Source organism: Suncus etruscus, chromosome 6 (assembly GCF_024139225.1).
Source record: "Suncus etruscus isolate mSunEtr1 chromosome 6, mSunEtr1.pri.cur, whole genome shotgun sequence".
NCBI lineage: Eukaryota > Metazoa > Chordata > Mammalia > Eulipotyphla > Soricidae > Suncus > Suncus etruscus.
In genome coordinates, this window is record NC_064853.1 from 129,866,757 (window position 1) to 129,879,976 (window position 13,220).

General features: G+C 38.7%; 2 protein-coding genes and 1 pseudogene across 3 annotated transcripts in view; 2 read left to right on the forward strand and 1 right to left on the reverse strand.

Moving 5' to 3' along the window:
• Nucleotides 1-13,220, reverse strand: part of GABRA1 (gamma-aminobutyric acid type A receptor subunit alpha1) — a 1,147,113-nt gene that overhangs the window by 507,612 nt on the left and 626,281 nt on the right. The gene's annotated exons all lie outside the window — the stretch shown is intronic.
• The window catches only part of GABRB2 (gamma-aminobutyric acid type A receptor subunit beta2), a 209,791-nt gene that overhangs the window by 177,256 nt on the left and 19,315 nt on the right, over nt 1-13,220 (forward strand). The gene's annotated exons all lie outside the window — the stretch shown is intronic.
• On the forward strand, nt 2,888-3,005 carry LOC126012639 (uncharacterized; annotated as a pseudogene).

The following is a 13,220-nucleotide window of genomic DNA, read 5'->3' on the forward strand; positions in this document are numbered from 1 at the left end:
GTTAGTAGAGTGTTAAGTGTTACTAGAGTGGCCCTCAGACCCCCTGAACATTGCTCAGAAATCCCTCCCACCAAAAATTTAAAAAATCACTAATTTGAATATTCTTTATGACTATTATAGTCACTGTCTATGACTACCGTAGACTACAGTAGACTACCATCAATATTAGGTTCTATCGTAGACTTGCTACATAGGGCACTAATGGTGACATTTCGGTATAGATAAGCATCAGATGTGTTTTTACCTGTCAGTTGGAATGTTACAAGCCAAATATTTAATGAGAAAGATGAACAATGTACATTTTTCTCTCTCAGATTTTTGTGGTATCTACTACAAGGCATGCAATTTTAAGGATCATTTTTAATATCTGTATTTAAACATCTTGATTACAAATATGATTGTGGTTAGGTTTCAGTCATGTAAAGAACACCCCCCCTTCACCAGTGCAACATTCCCACCACCAATGCCCCAAATCTCCCTCCATCACACCCCACCCCCACCTGTACTCTAGGCAGGCTTTCCAGTTCCCTCATTCATTCACATGGTTATGGTAGAGCTCAGTGTAGTTATTTCTATAACTGCACTCACCACTCTTTGTGGTGAGCTTCTTGAAGTAAGCTGGAAGTTCCAGCCCTCCTCTCATTGTCTCTGACGGTTGTTGCAAAAATGACTTTTATTTTTCTTAAAACTCATAGATGAGTGAGACTATTCTGTGTCTATCTCTCTCCCTCTGACTTATTTCACTCAGCATGATAGATTCAATGTATATCCATGTATAGGAAAATTTCATGACTTCATCTCTCCTGATGGCTGCATAATATCCCATTGTATATGGATCATTTTAATGAAGGAACTAAAAATTAACAAAATATCTGCCAGGAAAAAAATTCATTATAAAACTAGACATGTAACTCAAGGTCCACACACTTTTATCCCCAGTACCACTCTATCTTTTTTCTCTCTCTTCCTCTCTCTATATATACATGCATATATACATACATATAGGTATATTTAAGATAATAAAAGAAAAAAAAAGATGCCACTAGTAAGAGTTTTAGCTATATATAAAATAGGGTAAGGAAAATTAGAGCAAATTATTTTTTTTTGCTCTAATGAAAAATAGAGGAAAATTAGAGAAAAATTTGATACTCAGCTGGGCTATAGCTATAGTGGTAATGAGCATGTGCCTTGCATGGGCACATTCAAAATCAAACTCATATAACTTCATTCTATACAACAACACCAGGTATGACAGTAGAGCACTGATGTGGCCACTATTGAAAAAAGTCTTGAACAAAGGTTAGATGATAGAGAATTAAGATTATCTTGTTTAACATATAATCTAATGTATAACCCAATATATTTAATTTAATATATGTAAATAGATCTAATCTAATATATAAATAAATTGTATATAGAAAGCTACCTGTTAAAAATAATAAAAATTTTAGGGGCCAGAGAATACAGAGGTTAGGGCACTGTATATGGTCCCTGACTCCCTACCAGACGTGATCCTCAGGTACTAAACCAGTAAGCCCTGAGCACTGCTGGGCATAGACTAAAAGCCAAAAAATGTTTTAAAGAACAAAATTATCATTTTGAATCAAAGAATTAAGTTTAAATGTTTTTATTAGATATACTTTTCTTTTTTTTATGGTTTTTGGGCCACACCCGGTGACGCTCAGGGGTTACTCCTGGCTATGCGCTCAGAAGTCGCTCCTGGCTTGGGAAACCATATGGGACGCCAGAGGATCGAACCGCAGTCCATCCTAGGCTAGCGCTGGCAAGGCAGACACCTTACCTCTAGTGCCACCACGCCGGCCCCGTAGATATACTTTTCAATTTAAGGCATTAGGAGATATTCTAACTTTCAGGAAAACATGAGTAAATAAAATGTTGAAGAAAATTGAGGATTGATTGTTACAGCATAAGGCTAAATTTAAGGTTAAAAACTTGAAACAAAAAAACTGTTGAAACAAAAATTTTATAATAATTTTAATAAAAAATAAAGATAAAGTCATTAATAATGTAATCAGATAGAAATAACATCCAGGAGCTGAAGCAATAGTACAATGGGTATGGCACTGGCCATGGTTTGATCTTCAGCATCCCATATGATGCCCTGAGTGTACCAAGTGTGAAGCCTAAGTGCAGAGCCAGGAGTAAACCTGTCCACTTCTTGGTGTCATCCAAACAAACAAATAAAAATAACATCCAGATAAAGTGGTGTGGAAATCTTAAAAATACAAATTAATACCTGAATAGTATAATACTTTATTACTCATGTAAACCCACTTGTATATGAACAATTTATGTTCTAAACGTATAATAAAATTAAATCAAATAATAAACACTTAGAAAACAATGGCAGTTTGAGATACAAAATTAATTTTGTGAGATCTGATTAAAATAGGTAACAATGGGGAAGTCATTTCTAGCTAGTAATTTCTTCTTCCCAACCCTGCTAGTAATTTTTTAAAGTCATTTAATGTCCAATTAAAATATCATAAAAAATCAACAAAATGGGGCCGGCGAGGTGGCGCTAGAGGTAAGGTGTCTGCCTTGCAAGCACTAGCCAAGGAAGGACCGCAGTTCGATCCCCGGCATCCCATATGGTCCCACCAAGCCAGGGGCAATTTCTGAGCGCTTAGCAGGAGTAACCCCTGAGCATCAAACGGGTGTGGCCTGAAAAAACAAAAAAAAAAGATAGAGAGAGAGAGAAGAATCAACAAAATATCTGACAGAAGCAGAACGTAATTAATCATAATCAATTATAAGTTAAATTAGAAAACTGAATCTAAATAATGTACAAATAAGTCAAAATATTTTTAAAATTTTTACTAAACAAGAAAATAATTACAGAAAAGTTTGCATAAGAAGTAAAGGAGACACAAGCTGTGTTCTTTACACAGACTGTATAGAAAGAGGAGGTACAGTAAATGCACCCCATATACACCTCAACCCAGGCCCTTTGCCTGGTCTGTATTGTGAATTGGGGGACAAAAAAAAAAAAGAAGTAAAGGAGAATCAATATTCATGCACCTGTTAAATATTAGTAAAGATGAAGCTAAAATACAATTATATAAAGATGTTTTTGATCTCTGGATTAAGTGCAGTTCTTAGAAGATACAAAAGGTATAAAAGAGAAAACTGAACCTAAGAGAAAGCAAAATAAAACAGATCAGTTACTTAAGTAGGCAGAGAAATCTGATATCTCATTCCTATATTTTTAAAAATACTATATATTTTTTAAAAAATACTATATTTTTTTTAAAAAATACTTTGTTTCTTCAAATGAGCATCATTGAGGAGGTGGTGAATTGTATTTTGCAGAAGGGTTGGGCCACATCTATCTATGCTCAGAGCTTACTCCTAGTTCTGTACTCAGGTACTCAGGGATCATTCCTGGAGCTATTGGGGGACTATATGCAGAGTACTGGTGAGAAGTGAATAGAGGTTGGTTAGCATGGAAAGCAAGTACCTTACCTCCTATTTTTTTTAGCCTTAAAGAGGAAATTTTAAATAAACTGATCATAGAATCAGGTAATATAAAGCAAACTACAGCATAAATATGTAGCATCACTACAAAGTAAAATATAATTTATCATATGATTAAATTTAAAGTGTTTAGTAGATATGAAAAAGGTTATAATAATAAACAATTCATGCTGGTTTTAAATTTCCTAGCCATAAATTTCTCTGATTCTCCATATCTTATTAGAGCTCTCTTTGTCTCTTGTCTTAAGGTGAAGCAGTCAGGGCAGCCAAGAAATGATTGCTCACCATTATAGCTTAACTGTGATTGCTTGATTGATTGGTTGATTTTTTGAGCCACAGCCAGAGGTGCTCAGGGGTTACTCCTGGCTCTGCATTCAGAAATTGCCCCTGGCAGACTGTGAGAGACCATACGGGATGCCAGGAATTGAACTGGGTCCCTCCTGGGTCGGCTGTATGCAAGGCAAATGCAGTACCACTATGCTATCTATCTGGTCCCCTAACTTGAATTTCTTATTTCTTAAACAGTTACTTATATATTTATGAGCTGTTTGAATTGACTGTTAAGTGCTTGTTTCTACCCTTACCTCTTTTTCTTTGTATTTAGCTTTAAAACTTCTAAACATAAAAGACCATTAAATATTATCTATAAAATATTGCTTATGTATCTGCAGGCATTTTCCCTAAAACTCTAATGCCATTATAAGATTTTTATTTTTTATATGTCTTGTTATTTGTACTCTAGTGGTTATAAATTTTCTGAAATACATAATAGTTCCTCTAGATTAAACATAGTTTTTATTGAAAGCTTTTTCTTTTAATACTTTTTATTTAATTTACATATAATTATGAATAAATAATATATTTCTGGTTCAAAATAATGACCAACCTAAAGTTTTTTCAGGAATATAGCCTAATAGTATAAAAAATTTTAGATAATTTTTTTACTATTTATCTTTGAAGAGTTAGAGAGATGGGAAAAATTTGTTTTTTTATTCTATTTTTCTGCAGTGTCTGAATTGTCAGAATGAGTATTGCCTTTAAGATTTAAGAAAATGCATACATTTCTCACATAGCCTGCCATCCTACCTATGGGGTTCTTACTTTATCTCTGTTACTGTCTTTGTCTCTATCCATCTCTTTCCCTTTCACTCTCACATACTTACACACCTAAATATTATATTCAAGTCCATATAGACAACAAATAGAATTCCTAAGCTTACAGTGTGAAACAGCAGTAGATTTCTTTGCTTACATGTATGAGTCCCTGGATTCCCTCCCCCCAAAATGGACCAGTTTTTTTGCTAATTCTTCATCGATCACTTGACCAAAGATAATTTTATGAGTTTCATGTGCTCATTTCAAGAAATTAATGGTAATAAGTATGTTGCTAAACTTGGGAGTGAGGAAGCAATTAAAGAAAAAAGGAAAAAGGAAAAGAAAGTTTGGCTGCTCAGAAATGCTGTCCAGCTTTTTGTATGCATTGTCACCAGAGTCAAAAATCTCAGGGACATAATTAGACATAGACACCTTTGATAATTTCCTTTGCATGGCATACATATATAAACACTATTTATCTCCTCCTGCTACAGAAGTCTTGTGACTTAGGAAATGAATTAACTGGCTTTGCAAACCATATTTGTAGCATCAGTCAAATTGATCTGCAAAGTTGTGATCTGATACCATATCTTATCCACCTTAAAGATGATGTTGTTCAAGAGTAGTTACTGAATCTTTCTGACTAGAATTCATGTCCACTCAATTAAACATACTGTTTACTCCACAGATAATTACTGTTCAGTTTAATATTTATAAGCATATACACTATGTATCACACTATTAGTTTAAATACATAATAATATTCCTCTTAAAATCTGGAGATAGGGGCCGGGAAGGTGGCGCTATAGGTAAGGTGTCTGCCTTGCAAGCGCTAGCATAGGACGGACCGCGGTTCTATCCCCCGGTGTCCCATATGGTCCCCCCCAAGCCAGGGGCGATTTCTGAGCGCATAGCCAGGAGTAACCCCTGAGCGTCAAAACGGGTGTGGCCCAAAAAAAAAATCTGGAGATAACTAATTGAGAAAATTATTACAAAGCAACTTTCTATAGAAGCATTTTAAAGCTTTCCTAGATATACCCTAGGAACATATAGGAAAATGCCTTCCACATTTCTAAGTTCATTGCAGAATTATTTGTAATAGCTAGAATCTGTATGCAGCCATTAGGAAAATTGAAGTCATGAAACTTGCCTATACATAGTTGGACATGGAGATTATTATGCTGAGTGAAATGAGTCAAAGGAGAAAGAGAGGCATATAATAGTCTCACTCATCTGTGGGATATAAGAAAGTAAAAGTAATATCCAGAGATAATAGAGATGAGAGCTGGGAGACCAGTCCATGATATGAAGCTTGCCACAAAGAGTGGTGAGTGCAGTTAGAACTCTAACTGCAGGGGACAGAGCAATAGCACAGCAGTAGTGTGTTTGCCTTGCACGCAGACAACCTGGGATGAACCCAGGTTCAATCCCTAGCATCTCATATGGTCACCTGAGCCTGCCAGGAGTGATTTCGTGGTGCAGAGCCAGAAGAAACTCCTGAGCACCACCAGGTGTGGGCCCTCCTCTCTCCCCACCCTCAAAAAGGGGAAAAAACAAAAACTACAACTGCACTGACAACTACCATGACAGACTCATGGGGGACATTGGTGGCAGGAAAGTTTCACTGGTGAAGGGTGGTATATACATTCTATGACTGAGACCCAACTATGAACATTTCTGTAACCATGGTTCTTTTGTTTTGTTTTGTTTGGGGGGGCCACACTTGTCAGTGCTCAGGGATTACACCTGGCTCTGTGCTCAGAAATCGCTCCTGGCAGGCTCAGGTTCGGGGATCATATGTGGGTTCATCCTGGGTCGTCGGCATGCAAGTCAAACACCCTATCACTGTCTATTGCTCTGGCCCTATAGTTCTTAAATAAAAAATATTATTTAAAAAAATTAAAAAATTAAATTGACTTTAAAGAACTACTTACACTGATCAAATTTAGAAGATAAATTAAACAGTAAGATATTAATGTGTATAAACCAAGTTGTCCTGCACCTTAGATGATCATAATAGTATACTAGTATTTTTACTTGTCTGTTTCTTATCATACCTTACCTGACAAGCAGCCAAATAACGTAGCAGATATAATTTACCTCTTCTATGAGAGTAATGAAAATAAGTACCTCAGAAGTCACTGATGAAACCCATTTTCTTTGGATCTTTCCACCTCATACTTTAGTATCATCTGGCCCATTTTTCAAACTCCCCTCCAGCCCTGTGAACCAGCTCATCTGTCGTGCAAAAGCAGGCAGAACCTTACTTCCTGTGACTCATTATCCTCCAATTAGATGTTTTCCTGGAATGCAAACCAGGAGTTTCAAATAAGAAAACTATGTTTGTTCTGTCATAATAGCTTGAGTAGTTGCTAGACTTTGCATGAAACATTGATGTGGAATGCTTTGGTTTTCTTTTTGTCAAACCAGGTATTATTTTTATCTTGGGTTTTGTTTTAGAATTGAAACTCCAACACCACCTGTGTCTGCATAGATCAGTACCAAGGGTTAGATCATTCTGTAGTGAATTATTGGTATTGTTACTAAGGAAACATGCAATAATTTTTCATCTTAAGACAGAGTCCCTTTTTGTAGTTCTGATTTATTGTGATACTTACCTGTACATTTTTAGCTCACTTCTTTTCTCTTTTCTAAATTCCTGTCAATAAATTGATGGTGGATTTTTGCAGTTTATAAAATCTTATTCTGAGCAATGTAATTGCTAGTATCATGGATACAGCTATTACTGAGAAAACTCTGGAAAGATTATGAACTCTTTGCTAAAAACTAAGAAGAAAAATAACTATTTTCTATGTGTAGCTTTGGGACTCAAGAACAGGCATTAAATTTTTATTCACCACCTATTAATATTAAATTATTTTTAAAATAGTAAGTACAATGCCTCTAGCAAGCCCCGTGTTGCTAAAAAAATTAGAAATTTTTTATGGTCTCTGTTGAGAAGAGGTTTATAAGCTGACTTGATGGTTGTTTAATTTTGGCAAAGGGCATCTAGGGAGACATAACAAGAATGGACCCTGACATAATTTTGAAATCTCCATCAGCAATAAACAGGCTGACTGAGCCTTGGAGCACTTGAGTTAACTTAGGCTGCAGAAAATTTAGGGAAGCTGTAATTGATTTCGATGGAACCACCCATGGCTCCCTCCCACTGGGAGGCTATCTGCTGAGCCTCCTTACTAAGGGACTAAGTACCTCTGGATCCTGAAAGGCAAAACTACTCTCCCTGAGAACACCCTTCAAGAAGGAGCATTTTTCTGTTGATACCCCTGGTTCCCAGCCCCATCCAGCTGTGACCAGCCCAGGGTCAAGAACTGTTGAATTTAATGGCTCCGAATGTTGCTCCCAGAAGCACTAGCAGGAAAAGCATGTTCAGGAGATACAAGTTAGGAGCCTTTGCAGAGTGAAGTGATGCCTGGTCTCACAGAATTTCACTGTTTTATTCTTTGAATGATTAAAGGGATCTTTTCATTTTTGAAGAAACTGATATCCAGATGGTAGCTTGTCTAAGAACACACACCACTTTAATTACTAAGATACAAGATTCCCCTGAAACCCTTCCATCCCTGACTTACAGGCCTATGGTCTTCCTTGTCTTCTTAGATTGTTCCTCCAAAGCTCTCTGAAATGCTGGTGAACAGGAAGCTTAAAAGGTTCTCGCTCCCCTGCCCCAATGCATGGTTCTAAGCAAGCTCTCCCCATATCCAAACTACTCATAGTATCACTAAAAAACCAGTACCCCTTAAAAGCCAGTACCCAGATTCAACCGCTACTCCGCAGCATATGGTTTCTGCTCTGTGCTGCCCATAGCTGTTTTCCAGCCAAAGACATGCCCAGCCAGCACCCCAGGTATCCCAGGGCTCTGCAGAATACACATGGTCTACTTTTTCCTCGGGTTTTCGAATTAACATCTCAGAGCCTTCTAGTTCAGTTATGTAAATGTTTCCCAAGTGTTTCTGGTGTTTGAGAGTCAAAGCTTGACGATTTACTTGGCAATATGACAGTCCTCTAAATTCTTACTGATGCAAGGACTTAGGCCCAGAGGACAGTAACAATTGAGTCACACAGCTTGTCCAATGCAAATATGGAGTTGGAATCCAGATCTTTTTCTCCAGGATTGTCATGATTGAATACAGGGTCTAATAGATCTTTATTCAAGCTGTGCAGCTGATGGGTAGTTGGCCTTGACATTGTTTCTGCCTTCCTTAGCTAAATAATTATCTTCATTTTCCTGTCTCAATATTCAGACCATGATTTTTTAAAGTTTCATGCCTCTCACTGTGTCATCTGGAGTCTCAGACCTGAGGTTCACTGAGGTTAAAATGGCTTGGAGGTATCCAGGTTAGCACCAGTTTTGCTAACAGTATTGGAAGAGAGGATGGGTGATGGGGCATGTGGCACCCTCTCCCTGGGTCTTTGCTGGTGTCCTTAGCTGAAGGCACAGAAGCCATCACACTACCCAAGACTCCTGCCCTGGGGCAAGTTTCCTCATCCTGAAAAGGATCTGCAGTCAGTGCCTTGGTGCTGATTAATGCAGCATCTAAGCACAAAAACCATTTCTGGTAACTCTTCCACACTCCTTGCAGCAAGCAGGGGTGGGGAGTGGAGTTACTCCATTTAGGACTATGATGAGAACTACTAAAACCTCTTGGGAAATTCCTCCTTTTACTTACTTATTTATTTATTTTTAAAGAAATCCAGCAGTCATTGACTTTGAAAACTCTAAGGGATTCAAGAAATCACCTGACCCAATGCTTCTGAAGTAGAAAAAGTGAACTTGAGGTTCTGTGTTTCCTTTTTTTTCCTTTGTGGTTTTCTAATCAGTGCTCAGGGCACTACTGAGCATCTACTTCCAACAGGACTGGGCCAAACAAGCTTTGGGTTTCAGTGTTAGAACAAGGACACAGAACTATTCAGGCCCTGCGATGCCAGGGACCACCACATAGTCTGTGTGGGGTGGGTTGTTTTCAGGAGTAAGCCCAGCTGGGGGGAGCATTATAGTGCTGGATAATGAACTGGGGTCCCATGCCTTCAGAGAATGTGCTCCTAACCCCATGCTATCTCTCCAGCCCCGAGATTCTGCATTTCTAACGAACTTCCTTTAAGATTAGAGCTACAGCTCTCTGGAACTCCCCAAATAGCAAAGACAGGGGAATGGAAATGCCTTAGATCTCAAATGCCAGCCCCAGATTCAATTTCCCACAGCAGCTGCCTTGCAGATTTTACACTGAGTAGGTGCAGGGAGCTGGCTCAGGAAACACAAGCCCTCCTCCATGTTTATGTACAGAAACTCAAATACCTACTGTCAGTAGCTTGCTTGGGGTCATAGAAACTCACTGGTGGTGGAGATGGGACTAGACAGTGTGAATATAAATCTTGATTTCTGAGTGATACATTTTTCATCAAGGCAGCATGTGAAGTGTTTGAAAATACCTTTACTCATTTCTTTGTTGGCAGAACTATCCACAGAGCCCAATCGAAACTCAAGAAGCTGGAACATTCAGTGTAGTTCAGCCTCTAAAACATTCTGCAACTTTGGGGAAATTATTTCTCTGGGTCTTAGTGTTGTGATCCCTGCCTGAAATGACTAACTTATTCCTAGTCTTTCTACTAGGAAATTCATTCTGCTGTTGCAAAGGGCAGTGCAGGAAAGTGAGAAAAAAATGTGATAAAGTGTCTCTTAAATGCTGCAGGATTACATTCACATAGGATCAAGTTATGTGTTGCTCACAAGATATTGAATTCAGAAAAGGAATAAAATTAATAACAATTCATGACCTTCCTACTGCCCTAGAACAAATTTTATCTGGAATGATTAAAAATTAGTCTCAAATTCTATGAATGGGGTCTTCTTGACTTTACCTACTTTCCACCTACATGATAAGGCAAAGCATCCATGAGGAGAGACAGCCAGATTCTTGTCTATGCACTTTTGTTAGGAACAGAGATGATTGCCTGCCAGGAAAAATACATCTCTGGTCCCCACATTCATAGCTGGGAGAGGGTTTGTTTGTTTTTGTTTTTGTTTTTATTTTTAACCCTTCCCCAAATTATTCCTTCATTTTTATCGGCTCAAATGATTTAGGTTTTCCTAGACCTAAAACAATGGTTGAACAGGTGAGGGGTCATATCTGAACTGACAAAGTCCCCTGCCCACTCCTTAATCCGAGTTTATCTCCTTCTCTGGCTGTAGCAGTTGCGATAGATTCAACTCTAGTAGCCTTTGTAAGAGGCTAACTGGAAAACAGAAAAACGACAGCATCTCCTGCCAAAATTCCTCTGTAGCCACCTATGGTTATGCATCTAGCTCTTCACCACACTGTGCCTCGGCCTAAAATAACCCTCACCATGTAATATAGATTCACTTCAAGGAGGAATAATGCTGGTCAGAATAACACTGGTCAAGAAAATGAAACTTAGGTAAGCTAAGGACCTGGCTCTGGTCACACAGCTAATTAATAAGAGTATCTGCCAGGGGTCCTCAAACTTTTTAAACAGAGGGCCAGCTCACTGTCTCTCAGACTATTGGAGGGCCAGACTATTGTCTTAAAAAAAAAAAAAACTATGAACAGGGGCCAGAGTGGTAGCACAGTGGTAGGGCATTTGCCTTGCATATGACTGACCCAGGATGGACACGGGTTTGATCCCTAGGCATTCCATATGGTCCCCCAAGACAGGAGCAGTTTCTGAGAACAGAACCAGGAATAACACCTGAGCACCTCAGGGTGTGCCCCCCAAAAAAAACAAAAACAAAAACAAAACTATGAACAAATTCCTATGCACAATGCACATATCTTTTTTTTTTAATTTTTTGGGTTTTTCGGGCCACACCCTTTTGATGCTCAGGGGTTACTCCTGGCTAAGTGCTCAGAAATTGCCCCTGGCTTGGAGGGACCATATGGCAGGCCGGGGGATAAGGGGGTTCTTTCCTTGGTTAGCGCTTGCAAGGCAAGACACCTTACCTCTAGCGCCACCTCGCCAGCCCCATTTTTTAATATTTTTTATTTAAATACTTTGGTTACAAACATGACTGTGGTTGGATTTCAGTCATATAAGATGATATCCCCCATCACTAGTGCAACATTCCCACCACCAATGTTCCAAATATCCCTCCTCCCCTCCCCGCCTCCACTGTACTCTAGACAGGCTTTCTATTTCCCTCATATATTCTCATTGTTAGGATAGTTTGAAATGTAGTTACTTCTCTAACTAAACTCATCACTCTTTGTGGTAAGGTTCATGAGGTGAGCTGTAATGTCCAGCCTTCTTCTCTTTTGTCTCTGAAAATTGTTGAGAAATGTCTTTCATTTTTCTTAAAACCCTTAGATGAGTGAGACCATTCTGCATCTCTCTCTCTCTCTCTGACTTATTTCACTCAGCATAATAGATTCCATGTACATCCATGTATAGGAAAATATAATGATTTCATCTCTCCTGACAGCTGCATAATATTTCATTGTGTATATGTACCACAGTTTCTTTAGCCATTCATTTGTTAAAGGGCATCTTGGTTGTTTCCAGAGTCTTTCTATGGTAACTATGAGGTACCACCTCACACCACAGAGATTGCACACATCACAAAGAATGAGAACAAGCAGTGGTGGCGGGGATGCAGTGAAAAAGGAATTCTTATACACTGCTGGTGAAAATGCTGACTAGTTAAACCTTTCTGGAGAGCAATATGGAGATTCCTCCAAAAACTGGAAATTAAGCTCCCATACTATCCAGCATATATCTCACTTTAAAGTAAAAAAAAAAAATCAGAGCAAAACAGAACAGCAGCAGTAAAAACACCTGGCGGGCCGAATAAATGTCCTCAGCAGGCTGCATATAGCCTGCGGGCCATAGTTTGAGGACCCCTGATAGGTAGTCAAACTGCTCCCAAATTGACATATGCAAAATTTAATTAACTAAGACATTTTCTTTACTCGAAATTCTAAAATGCTGCTGTAATCTCATAGTTACATCATAATAAAGCTCTCTTTACAAAGGCCCAAAGGAGGAAAAGAGATGCATTTCCCAGAAAGAAATGAAACTGGGGGTGGAAGGGGGTCCAGAGCGAAAGCACAGCTGTAAGGTGTTTGCCTTGCATGCAACTGACCCAGGACAGACATGGGTTTGATCCCTGTCATCCCATATAGTCCCCAGAGCCTGCCAGGAGCTATTTCTGAGCACAGAGTAACCTCCGAGCATCTTGAGGTATGGCCCAAAAACCAAAAAGAAAAAAAGAAAGGAAGGAAGAAGAAGAGGAGGAGGAGGAGGAGGAGGAGGAAAGAAGAAGGAAGGAAGAAAGGAAGGAAGGAAGGAAGGAAGGAAGGAAGGAAGGAAGGAAGGAAGGAAGGAAGAAAAAGAAAGGAAGAAGGAAGGAAGGAAGAAAGGAAGGAAGGAAGGAAGGGAGGGAGGGAGGGAGGGAGGGAAGGGAGGAAGAAAGGAAGGAAGGAAGGAAGGAAGGGAGGGAGGGAGAAAGGGAAGAAAGAAAGAAAGAAAGAAAGAAAGAAAGAAAGAAAGAAAGAAAGAAAGAAAGAAAGAAAGAAAGAAAGAAAGAAAAGAAAGAAAGAAAGAAAGAAAGAAAGAAAGAAAGAAAGAAAGAGAAAGAGAAGAAAGAAAGA